At 37.4% G+C, this 13,353-nt stretch overlaps 1 protein-coding gene and 1 non-coding gene across 9 annotated transcripts in view; both read right to left on the reverse strand.

Annotated features, from left to right (window-relative positions):
- LOC128983637 (tight junction protein ZO-1-like) overlaps positions 1 to 13,353 on the reverse strand; it is a 153,955-nt gene that overhangs the window by 106,658 nt on the left and 33,944 nt on the right. The gene's annotated exons all lie outside the window — the stretch shown is intronic.
- Positions 7,160 to 7,233, reverse strand: Trnat-agu (transfer RNA threonine (anticodon AGU)). The gene has a single exon. It is a non-coding gene; the product is annotated as a tRNA-Thr (tRNA).

Below are 13,353 nucleotides of genomic sequence, written 5' to 3' on the forward strand. Positions count from 1 at the left end.
ACCATTATGTCAGTTCCTAAAATCACGTCCTCGTCTATGTCGGCAACTAGTGCGCAATGTTTAAATACGCAGCCGCCGATGTGGAAGGTAGCAACCGTCTGCCCATAGACCTGAGCCAGCTGACCCGTAGCTGTACGTAGAGACCATGATGTTGGTGAAATATCTTCATTCGACACAGTGTTTGGATTCAGGATGGTCATAGTCGCCCCGGTGTCCAGAAGACAGCTTTGGAGACGCCCGTTCACCTTTCCGTCTATGTAGAAACTGCTTGACTGACTTCCAAGTGAAGCAACTTTAACACTTTTCCTCGGGGCTTTCAAATCGCGGGCTGACGGTTGCCCCTTTCCATCAACCCTTCTTAGTTTTCCTGTTCCGGTTCTGATGTGGTTGAAGGACATTTACTCCTGGGATGTCCCATCTGTCCACAGCTCCAACAGCGTATCTGCCGGCGACGTGTTTTTAGCGCCTCCAGAACTCTTTGCACCAGCTCCTCGATGTCAAGTGGAGATGTAGTTTCTGCGTCTGCCACACGGACTCGGGCCTGACCTCTCACCGACTGTCGCACAGCCTCGAACTCCAGCGCCTGCGTCAGAGCGTCACTGAGTGTCTTTGGCCTGGCGAGCTTCACTGCCTGTTGAGTCTCCGGTTCCCGTAGTCCGTCTAAGAATTTATCCACCGCTAAGCTCTCGTAGACATCATCCGTGACTGAGGGATAAGCGTTTCTCACCAGGCGAGCAATGTCGGCTTCAAACTCCTGGAGTGACTCACTGGGCTTCTGGATCCGGTTCCGTAGCTGTGATCGGTAGAGCTGGTCCATGTGTCGATGTCCAAAGCGCATGTCCAATCTCCTTACTAATTCTGCGAAGTTCTTCCGCTCCGCCATTGGCATAGCATGCAGAACAGCTAGTGCATCACCCCGTAGTGCAAGGCACAGTGCTGAAGCCTTTGTCTCCTCGGTCCACCCATGAACCATAGCCGCTGTCTCGAAGAGAAGCATGTAGTCCTCCCAGGGAGTTTTGCCATCGAAGTGAGGAACGATGTTCTGAGGGGCAACGGCAGTAATGGTGGGCGCTGGTTTGGAGATCGTATCTAGGGTGTTATCCTGCTGAATTTCGCTAGTGCTAGCCGATGACGCAGGTGTGAAGCTCCCCGATGCAGCCATCTCCTGCCTAAGCTTATCAACTAACCTATCTTCTAGATTCTTTTCGATACAGTTAACTTTCTCATCGATTTCATTTATTCTACTTTCTAAACTATCAACTTTGCTAGAATATTCACCTAATTTGTTCAGCATTTTTGATTCTACATTTGACATTTTTGTCTCGATGCTAGCTTCTAAGTTTTTGTTATTTTCTGACATTTTTGACTCTAATGCTTTGCTGTTTTCTAACATTTTTGACTCAATATTTGCTTCCAGGTTTGACATTGTTGACTCTAATGCTTTGCTATTTTCTGACATTGACTCTAATGTTTTGCTATTTTCTGACATTTTCGATTCAATATTAGATTCTAGATTTGAAATTTTTGACTCTAAGTTCTTAAGCATTTTATTCATATCAGATGTTTCAAATAAAACGTTATCTGGGTCTTCACCTGCATCAATTAAAGCTTGTTTAAGGCGTGCCTGAAGGGCTGACTTAGTTCCACTAGTATCAAGATCTCGTTCTTCTAATTCTCTCCTAAGATCAGCTACCTTTAACTCATCAAGTTTCACACTTTTGAAAGCCATTTTTGTGCTAAACAATTAAAACAATAATTTTACAATAAATGATTTTTTTACTTTGTAAACAAATTTACGACACAAATTACTAATATGTAGCAAAGACCCTGAATCTTACTAATATCAAATACAACTAAAATAAAACTTAATATTTTACAATTAAAATCGCCAAAATAATCCCACTTCTGACACCAATTGTTGCGGGCTTAACAGGTTCTTTACAATAAAACTTGGCGATTTTATGATAACTATTTATTTACACAAATTATTGTCTATTTACAAATATGACAATCACCTAACACCTAACTAACCCTATCTAACCTAGCTAAAGCCTATTCTAATTTACAATGATTCTACTTACAGCTAACCTTTTACAGGATTTATCACTACTTCTGTTACAGCACTGTCACTACACTGTCACTAGTGTCACTACACTGTATCTACACTGTTACTGCCACTAGCACTAGCACTGGTCACTAACACCGACGGGCGCTTGCCGCGACGATTCTCGGAAGGCTCAACTCAACTCAACTGCCGTGTGCCGGAAGACGGTCCCTTATATAAGCTTGCCGTGGAACATTCTGGAGGCACCTAGTAGCCCAAACAAAGCTGTTTACAGATCACCGTAGAAGCTTCTGGTGGATGTCAAAGACCCTATTGACGTAGTCCGTTGACATGGGTCTATTGTCTTTCACTGGCACGTACGGAGAAACCCGTGTAAACAAACAACCCTTTTGAGACGGCGCCTGGCTATTGTTGCGCGGGGCTCCTGACTTGTAACACTATCAACACTATTTGTGTCTGGAGACACCCCTCCTTGCTGTCAATACCATATCCATGCCCTCCATACATCTCTGCAGCACTATACAACACCACCACGTCTCGGCGACCGACAATACACTACATATATGTACATATAGTATAGTAAGTGAGTGGGTGTGATCATTGCCCCAACATATTTACATCACTGGCCGTATACCGGTACATTCGACGATGGTATACGAAAGGTATTATTAGCAATGCTCGATTCATTATTTTAAAGAGAGAATCATAAATGCAACTTTATTTTAAGTTCTTTGAAAGGTTACGTTTTAGGTAGACTTTAAGAGCACACTAAACAGCAATATGGTGGTTGGTGATAGGTTATTGATAGAACATATAAATAAAATGAAATGGTTAAACCAACCTAGTAACATCAATGACGACTGTGGTTTTCACTTTATAGTATAATTTTTAATTTTTCCAGTGAGAATAGACACGATTATAGTACAACATTTTGAGTTCTCTTGATTGTTATTCCCGAAATAATAAGTTTGAACAGGAGAGGCGCTGGTTCGTTAACAATAGTGTGAGGTGAGTGGTGAGTGGTGAGTGGTGAGTGGTGAGTGGTGAGTGGTGAGTGGTGAGTGGTGAGTGGTGAGTGGTGAGTGGTGGTATTTACGTATTATTTAGTGGCGCGTGGTTGTGTTGTTTACACAGGCACAAATCAGAGAGCATTCACTACCTGTACTTTGGCTGAATAAATTCATAAAAATCAGTTAAATATGATACCAAATAGAGTATACCTGCACCCAGATACTAGCGCATCCCACTACTGTAACTGTAATTTTAATGTGATATCGAAGACGTCAGTCTTTATGGTGGAAACTAAATCGCATCTCCGCTTCCATCGTCCATAGCGAGTTCCGCGACCGTTAGCTACAGAGATTAATTGACTAGCTAAAAGCCGTTAATATCCGTTACCATTTTTGAACTCATGAGTCTAAGTAAATGTCGTAACTATAGCGGGTCTCCTTACGCGCGGTGGCCCAAAAGTTGTAAACGGGAGAAATTATTAGCGCAATCACTGGCAAAGATATGATTCGGGTGTTCTGTTTCATTTTACAATGACATTCGGGTGTTCTTTCTCATTATACAATGGCATTTGGGTGTCCTACCTCATTATACAATGGCATTCGGGTGTTCTGCCTCATTATACAATGGCATTCGGGAGTTCTACCTCATTATACAATGGCATTCGGGTGTTCTGCCTCATTATACAATGACATTTGGGTGTTCTACCTCATTATACAATGGCATTCGGGCGTTCTGTCTCATTATACAATGACATTCGGGTGTTCTGTATCATTATACAATGGCATTCAGGTGTTCTGCCTCATTATACAATAGCATCAAACTATTAGGACTATTAGGCACAGCTGAGTAGCAAAAATGGATTGTGGTTTATTACTTACTTAAGTGTGTTGATATCTTTAATTAAAAACAATATAATTTCTTTATAAATATCTAAATATTTTAGATATCTAATGACGTGTGCCACGTTAACGTGAAAGAACAGTATTTTGTTTTTAATAAGGACCCTGAGCGATAAAAGTAGTTATCCAGGAACTAGTCTACGATAACAACTGCAATAATTAACTACTATTCGTTAACAGCTGTGTCTAAGGAATATGTCGGCCTTAGTCACTAACAAGACTGCAAGATCGCACCACTCATCCTACACTCATCCTTCACTCATATTTGGGTAAAAATACACACAAAGTGGCGTACCCATTATTCTTAAATAATTGATATAATTAAAATTGATATATAACTTATATAATACAGAAAATTGGCGAAGATAAATAAGGTATTTAAATATGGCAGGTTTTTTATTGGCAAAACTTTGCACAACATGTAGCCAAACTGCGGCTGTCGTAAGGAACTGTACTGTACAAGTTCACAGCATGTCCGCTAAGTGCTAACAAAAATATGCTTAAACAAAGGAATGTCTCTAGAGAATATCTAAACTTGGTCTGAAATCTGTTATTAATTTCATATAAGCTCAAATAATAAATAAATATTGTGTTAATTCAATTTATCCGAGTGAATAGACTCGGCTACTTCATCAATCAAAAGTGACTCTTTTCGAAGCACAAATTGCACATGAACAAGGGAAAATGAACCTGGGTGGAAAAGACGTTTTGCCCGTGTAATGAACTGTTTTTCGTCATATTGCATTACGCAAACTAGGTTACGATACGAAAAACCACCCATAACTACTTTCAACTTGTTCTAAATTTTTATCATGCAAACAATCAGCTGTTTCAACAGCTGACTTTTACTCCCCAGTGACTAAAAAGGATTTCTACTTTTTTAAAGACTGTTTTAGGGAGTAAAAGAGTTATTTTACTTTCACCCGCAATGCGTATTAAAAACTGCCGAGTTTTTTGCTACAGTATGACGAAAATAAAATAACTGTTTTGTAGTAATATTTGTATATATAATACTGTATGTATAATTATTCATTGCTGTTATACTAAATTTGATTTCGCATTATATGCGCACGTTAATAAGAATTAAGGGAGTTTTGAGATGTATGTAACGTTTAACCTGTAATTGTATATTCTTATTGTATAGCTGCAATATCAGACGCAAGTATTGTATAACCATTGACTTGTGGATTAAAATACACATCTTATCTGTAAGGACGAGCTGTACCTAGCTTACTCTTGTATATTAGGTACTTACGGAGAGTATTACTGACAAAATTATGATCGTTCTCATGTCTCGATACTTAATCATTGATGTGATATACAAAATTATGACGCCGCTATTAAGCAATTCTTTCAATTTGTCCCGTTTAAAAATTTACGAAATACTGTAGTCAGATACAGTAGTCTTTACATCAACGTACGGTGGCTTATAATTCAACTACGTACGTTTAGATTCAACAACTGCAACACGGGAATGTCTACTTCTATTAAAGTATCTACAGTCTAAGGTATGGTTTATTTACTTACTTATCTACTTACCAATTAAAGTATAGCAATCGAGACAACCTTAACTCAGAAGCCCACGCTTACCTGTAACAAAACAATTGTTTGTTAGAAATGCCTAACTAATATCATTGATTAAACATACTCCCTTCGTGGATTCGTCATCCTTATGAATCAGCTGAAGACAATTTTACCGTTAGCTCCGTCTGGTGCCGCTAGGCTTGTGTTTTGACTACAATTTGTTTCTTGTAATTTCAGTTATTTAAAACATCGTTTAACCGCACACAACAATCTAATCATAAACAATAACTCGTCTCCTAGTTATATAACCAAACAGTAAAGCACAATCATAAACTAACCCTAAAATAAACAGCAACTAGCAACAGTGTCACCAACATGAACTAGACATGAAAAAGCTCTATATTTTACAACTGGATGAGAAGTCTACGCTTGTACCAACATCAATGCCAATAACTTATACAGTATGTCGATTCTAAGTAAACCACAATCAGAGTGTTCAGTGTATCGTGTCAATTTTTTTTCGATTAAATTCGTTGAATAATTTTTTTTACAAAACCCCGTGATTCAAGCACAAATTAATTAAAGTTGTATAACCGAATTTCCACTAGGCCTATATTAGAATATATTTGATTTTTTCAGCGTTATGTAAGAATAAGTATATCGGGAGATAAATACGGTATGACAAGTGGCGTTGTACTGTTGTAGGCCTACCTTCTTGTCTGGATAGTTGATCACATTGAGACACTTCATGACTACATCACACTCACCACTCACTCACTCACTGTGTCACACTCCACACTCACATCCTGAGTCTACCATCTGTAGCTGGAGAGGGGCGAGGGCGACAGACGTCCCACTCGCGCATTCCCCAAAACAATTACAATGTACAATACTGAAGGCCAGGTGATGTTGCGACGCCAGCAGACACATGATAATCGCATAGATCGTTGACTACTAAGTAGAAACGCAGGCGTCCAAGTCGAGTGTGATGAAGTTGTTGAGGTCTAGCATTAACTATCCGTATGGAACACGAACAAACTCAGGCCACTGAGAAAACAGGGAGTTTTGATTGAAAAGAAATATCAAAGAATTACATATGTAAATATCCGTATAAGGCTACATAGGAAAGGTCACACAGAAATATTGTCCAGTAGTTTGATAGCCAATGAAACAAACGACACTTCTAATTATTGATGGTTAGCTAACAGTAATTTTTGTTCATAACTAATTCAGTTCAAAAACTTGAACAATTAATTGAACCTTGAAATTCATATCAAACAATTAAGATGCAGTAGCAAAGTTAACGAAATATGTACCGGTAGAGTTATTATACATCGATGGTACCGACAAGTGAAGTCCAGTAAAAAATAACAGGTTGAATAACTGTTTTTGTTGAACAGTAAAACAATGATAAAACCATATACAAATTCATTGTCTATGGTAAAAATTTGGTAAAAAGAATCGGGATGGCGAAAATTTAAACCCCATTTACAACATCTAATTCCTTCTTTTAAATGCCAATCAATTTGTTAATTGTTGTATAATAAAGCTACTACAACAATTGTATTAATTTATTCTATTAAGTTATTTTTTTAAACGTCTGTCATGTAAAAGAGCCTGCTGATAAAAGCATGATCAAATGAGAGCAGCCAACAAAATAAGGCACCGGCGAGATTCGAACTCACGATCTCCTGTTTACTAGACAGGCGCTTTAACCAACTAAGCCACGGCGCCGCTGGTGATCCATCGAGGTAGACTTCTGGAGTGATCGCTAAATGGGGCAAAAACGGTCCGTGCTGGAAAGCGGTGGTAGGCAAGAACGAATTCGGGCGTATTTCAGTATCGTGCGCGCTGCAGTTTACTCGCTGTTGTAGCTCAACGGAAAAGCTCCAGTCAAATAAAACTTATATATTCTTAATCTACATAAACATCGGATTCTGACAGTATAAATATCTTTTATTGTAATAATTATTTCGAATTTTAATAATTGAAAATATAGAAGACTTACCAGAGACTGACATGGAAAAGTCACTAAGGGAGGAAAATTTTTATTTTTGGGTTACAAACAAACTTCCAGCGGGAAAGTTGTAGCCAATGAGTTGATCTTAACTTTCAAATCAACCAATTTGTGATAAAATGATTGCGTCATTATTAAATCGTTTGGAAACGAGCGTGGGACGGTACCGCGCCGCCACCGCGCGGCCACTCCCGGAGTACCCGGTCCCGGTTGTGTAGCTTTGTCGATATGCATTTTCAGAAAACAATCTAGAACGTTTATTAATAAGTATTTGTATAGGATCTTATCGAAAATACATACTTTCCTTTCCACATGTACTTTAGGAGTAAAATTAACAATCAAGTTTAAGATTAAATTTATAAATTTGTTTTCAGCTATACAAACGACCAATGTTCATTCAAATCAAATTGATTATTTGCCATACTTTAAAAACAAGAAGAATATTTGGAGATTTTTAAAAACCACCCAGCAAATGGTTTAGACGAAGTAAACCATCGAGTAATGCTACTTAAAGCAATTGGTAGTTTATTTTTAAAGGTAATTGGCCATCACAAAGCCAGGGAAGCTACAAGTGCTTCCAACTTGCCTAATCTTGGGTTAAGACAAAAATTAACCAAACTGATTTTGTTTAGAAATGTTTAGGATTTAAGATCTAAAAATCTAGACATAAATGTTATTAAGGTGTTAATGTTTGTATATAATGTTTTTTATCTTATTTGAGTTCAAATAGATAATGTATATTTAATAATAATAAATTATTTTGATTCGTTGAAAGTGTTCTTATTGCCTTTTATTTCATTTTAATTTATAAACATGAGACCAATCTCTAATTATTACAGTAATTGGACTGTTATGACCCTCTATCCAAATTTATTTCAAAAGCCAAAAAATGTTTAAAAATATTATACAAATGTGTTAGGGAAATATTCCAATTTGTTTTTAATAAAATAAAATAAAACATGTCACTGACAAGAAAATTACACTAAAAGTTGAAGTTAATCGTGTTTTAAAAATATACCTGATGTGAAAGTAAGAATGAAATTAATTCCGAAAGAACCACAATCTATTACAGAATACAATTCAATCGTTCATTTGTCCTAAAAAAATCATGTCGTCTGGAAACAAAATAAAAGTAGGCGCGCGTCACGATTTTCCCTATCCCGCCCATCTTAGCGCTGGCGTTCTTGCCTACCACGGGCTGCTCACAACTACTCGCGGCCGGACCGAAAAACGGTTCGCTTCAACACGGGCGCGATCACTCCAGAAGTCTACCTCGATGTGGTGATCAACAATGAATCCCAATACCACGTCTGACACTTGCAAAACAATACAGTGCAGTATTCTAATCTACGACATGTAAACTATTGTGCAACTTGTGTCGAGCTTGGTTAGTGAAATAAGGGATTTGAGTATATTTTAGTTTAGACGTAGGCCTTGAATTATGCCTAGGAGAATTGACTTTTAACAGCTTCCAGAGGTAGAGATATGGCGCGGCGATTCCACACGACCAAAACAAGAATCCCGCTTGTCGTGTATAAGAAATTCCGTTTTATTCCGTCTTATATTGGAAATTTCCGCTTTATAAACGTTGTCAAAAATCCCCTTCAATCCCGAGAGTTATTTTTTGAATCATTGTCAAGGCTGTATAAAAGCTGTCTAACCCTATGATAATTTGCTCAAATTATTTAATCAAGCAAATATGGTTTTTATCTGAAAAGCAGTTTATAAAAAATCAGGCGACCAAGCCGACTATCGCGTTTTATCCCGCATACCGCCTAATCTGAAATCCTTTTTTCGGGATAATAATCCCAAGTATGGAAACACTGACACATGATAAACAAAACACACATGATTCTGCCTTTTCTGTAGAATGCAAAAAAGGCTTGTCCAAGTAAAAAATTGGCAAAAGCATGACGTTTGTTTAAACACTCGCTCTTGTCACTTATACTTATGCATCAATATGTATGAAGTAATCGTGTCAATGCCCAGATACATCACGTGTCGTCTGAGAATGTGACCTTCCACTCACTTGGTGTATCTATAGAGGCACTTTGTGTTTCAGGTATATAAACCAGTGGCGTCTTGATTGCGTGAAGCGTGTTGTGATATATGAGGTGTTATCAAGGAATGTGTTCTTGTTACGACTGTGTCGCCTCGACAGCACTTTGGGATAGAATAGATATTGGTGTATGACGAGTACGGTAATCTAAACCAGCCCTCAAGACACGAGTACCTAACTTAGAAAGTTAAAATCCTCAGTCTATTCTGAGCATAGATACTTTGCCATCAATTAAAGTTGCTTTCTTAACAGGCAAACGTTAAATACTGTACCAGCAAGATCAGTATTTCGACCGTTCCCTTGGTAAAAGTATAATGTCATTGAAACGAACACGAAAATCACAAACTCACTTTCAAGCAGTTCGGGATCCGTGTTCCTTCCTACTAAGTACAGTGTATGTTTAGTTTTAATCCAATGTTTGCTGTTATATTTTGTAAAAAAATAGTTAGCATAAAAAATTCTCATTTTGCGTGGTTAACAAATCTGTTTTTTTTCACCTGTTGGCGAAGTTACCGGTGTCGGTGACTACTAAGGCTGGTTTTATGCACCGCGACTCAAGTTCTATTGAGTTAAATGGGAGCATTTATGCACCGCGACAGCGACAAACTGCCGCGCGAGCGCCAGTCCAGCTTTAAAGCGGAAGAGTTTAAAAATATGGTGTTCGCGGTTTCCTGGTTCGGTAATTTTACTGATTTGTTGCCCTCTTTAGTCTTTGTCTCAATATGATGTAATATTATTTTCCTAATTACCTCTTCCCTCAATTTCCTTCCAGGCTATTTTTCCCCTGGTAAAGTACTCTATTGTTAAATTATTTCTCATCCGTGATGCCGGCCGGCTCTTCGTTCCATGGACATTCGACGCCAACACGCTACTCGAACTACAACCAAGGGTGAGCACCAGATATTAATAGCCTCTCCTTCATTAATTATTCATATAAACCCTCCATTTGTATAAACCCTCTGTGTCCTCCTTTCCAATAATTTAATTTGTTGATTTGTGTAATTAATGTTAGTTTTATAGTCGTATTTTGTATGTAATTATCTGTCGGTCCTTCAAGTTTTAGCGAATTTCCCATATAGGGAATAAGCTATTACCGTAGGTCTCATGGTAAGACCTGGACCCGGGACCGATTTAGTTTTTCGTTTTGAGGTCCCCAGAGGCCAAAAACACCATCCGTTCAAATTCATATATATATATATATATATATATATTTATTTATTTATATATGTGTCCGTTAGCGCGATAACTCGAGCAAAAATGATCCGATTTTGATGAAATTTGGTATAAACGTGTAAACCTACATTTACTCGAACGAGTTCGCGAACCAGCATGATCGGACTATGGGAACAGGGGTTTATGGGGGGTTTTATGGGGTAAAAATGGGTTTTTCTAATTTTTCACCCTGAAAACATAAAATTTTGCAATTTCTTTCTAAACCATTTTGTAGAGCACAAAAAAACTAATAATTTAGTATATTGAAGCATTATTGCATGCCTAACGGTTACGGAAAAATCACAAAATAATGTAAATTTAAAATTGCCATGTTATTCATATGGAGAATAAATACAAAGTTGTAGCTTGCTTGTGTATGGACATATATAATGGACATATATAAATATTTATTACACCAAAATACCATTAATTTAATTTAAGCTATTCAATAACAATTTTATTTATTTAGTTCCAAAAGAAATTTATGTATTTAAGTGTTCTGAGGTAAAGCAATCCTTATAGTAAACTTTTCGTGTATTAACTCATATTATATCTAATTCAAGTAATTTTCGATGATTAGATTTGTATGGTTTGATTAATAATTGCATAATTTCATTTTATGTATGTAAATATTAATTTATTATTTAAGTTATCAGGATAGGCACGGGCAGGGGGGCCTATGCGGGACGATGATTGGCAACATAGATGAAAATACACCTTTTGAATACGATTCTTGCTTGGAGCTGGATAATGTTTTTGAAAGCGAAATTTTTTTTAATGAACCCCCAATAAATAGTAGTCTTAAAATATTTCACACGAACATCAGAAGTTTCTCAAAAAATTTTGACAATTTATCAGTGTATTTACAGTCTTTGAATGCTAATCTAGATAACATCGTCTTATCAGAGTGTTGGTTGAGCGGGGGGGGAGGTGGGTCACATGGACGGGTTTGACTGTACAATGACAGATACACAAAACAACAAAAATGACGGAGTCATTGTTTTCATCAACAAACAACTGTCTGCTACCGTAACACAAGTAAACATCAACAGAGTTTTTGGTATTTCTTTGGAATTCAGTCTTTTTAATAAAACATTCAATCTGTTAGCTGTTTATAGGACTTTTGATTGTGAAATTGATCATTTTATATCTGGTTTGGAATGCTATTATAATCGCATAAGTAAAGATACCAACTGTATCTTTTTGGGTGATATTAACATCGACTTACACAAAACTGATGCAATAACGGATCTTTACTTAAACACTTTACTAGGTGCTGGACTAGTCCAGTGCATCGACAAGCCGACCAGAGTGACACACAACACATCTACTTGTATTGACCACATTTTTGTCCGTTTCCAAGATATGAGACGAGTCAAATCTGCTGTCATACACTCTCATATCACTGACCATTACAGCACTGCTCTTACAATCACTAACACCATTCATACACCTACAGGAACTGACACTCTGTCACAGAACCAATTTCGTACTTACATTGATCACGCTACATTAACTGAACATATTACAAAAACAGACTGGAGTCCAATCATGAGCAATCACGAGGTTAATCAGTGCACAGCATGTTTTTGTTCGACACTGAGTAACTGCATCAAAGCCTCAACTAAAACAATCAAACATCACTCTACAAGATTTAAAAAAATAAAGCCTTGGATTACCGTAGATCTCATAAAATTAATTCGAAAACGAGACAAGCTAAGTAAAAAGATCAAAACCCAACCGTTTAATTTATTACTACTAGATAGATTCAGGGCCCTGCGCCTATCTTTAAATCAAAACATAAAAATTGCAAAGAAAAATTATTATAGGGGTAAAATTTCAGAATCTAACAGGGATCCAAAATTATTTTGGGGCATAGTTAGTGAAATATCAGGCAGGAATTGCACTAAGGACCATTTCCCATTTGAAAAAGTTTTACCTGGTTCTTCGAATAATGCGAACATTAAGATTAAAATAGCAAACGATTTCAATAACTTTTTTACATCAGTAGGTTCTAAATTGGCCAACTCAATAAATTCAGCTGGGGCTCCAGTCGTAAACGACGCTGACTTCTCACTTGACACGAATTTTACATTCAACACGGTCACACACGCTGACATAGAACGTTACGTCCAGGGTCTGCGCGGAGGGTCTGCGCCTGGCCATGATGGTATCTCGGCCTTTGTTCTTAAAGAAAACATCCACTCTCTATGTGCTCCTCTTCTGCACATTGTCAATATTAGCCTGACATCTGGTATATTCCCAAACGAGCTTAAATTGGCCAAGATCATTCCATTGCACAAATCTAATGATTTCACAGACATGAATAACTATCGTCCGATTTCTTTGTTAAGTGTAATTGCTAAGCTTTTAGAGAAAATTGCCAAAGACCAACTTGTTTTTTACCTCCACCAGTGCAATATTTTAAGTGAAAATCAGTATGGTTTCAGGAGTGACAAAAACATATCTGATGCTTTATTTGATATTAATAAATACATTAACGAGGCAATTTATGGCAACAAACGAAGCATGTTAATTTTCTTAGACTTGAAAAAAGCTTTTGACT

Source organism: Macrosteles quadrilineatus, unplaced genomic scaffold (genome assembly GCF_028750875.1).
Source record: "Macrosteles quadrilineatus isolate MER2022 unplaced genomic scaffold, UCM_ALF_1.0 Scaffold_1__1_contigs__length_201487025, whole genome shotgun sequence".
NCBI lineage: Eukaryota > Metazoa > Arthropoda > Insecta > Hemiptera > Cicadellidae > Macrosteles > Macrosteles quadrilineatus.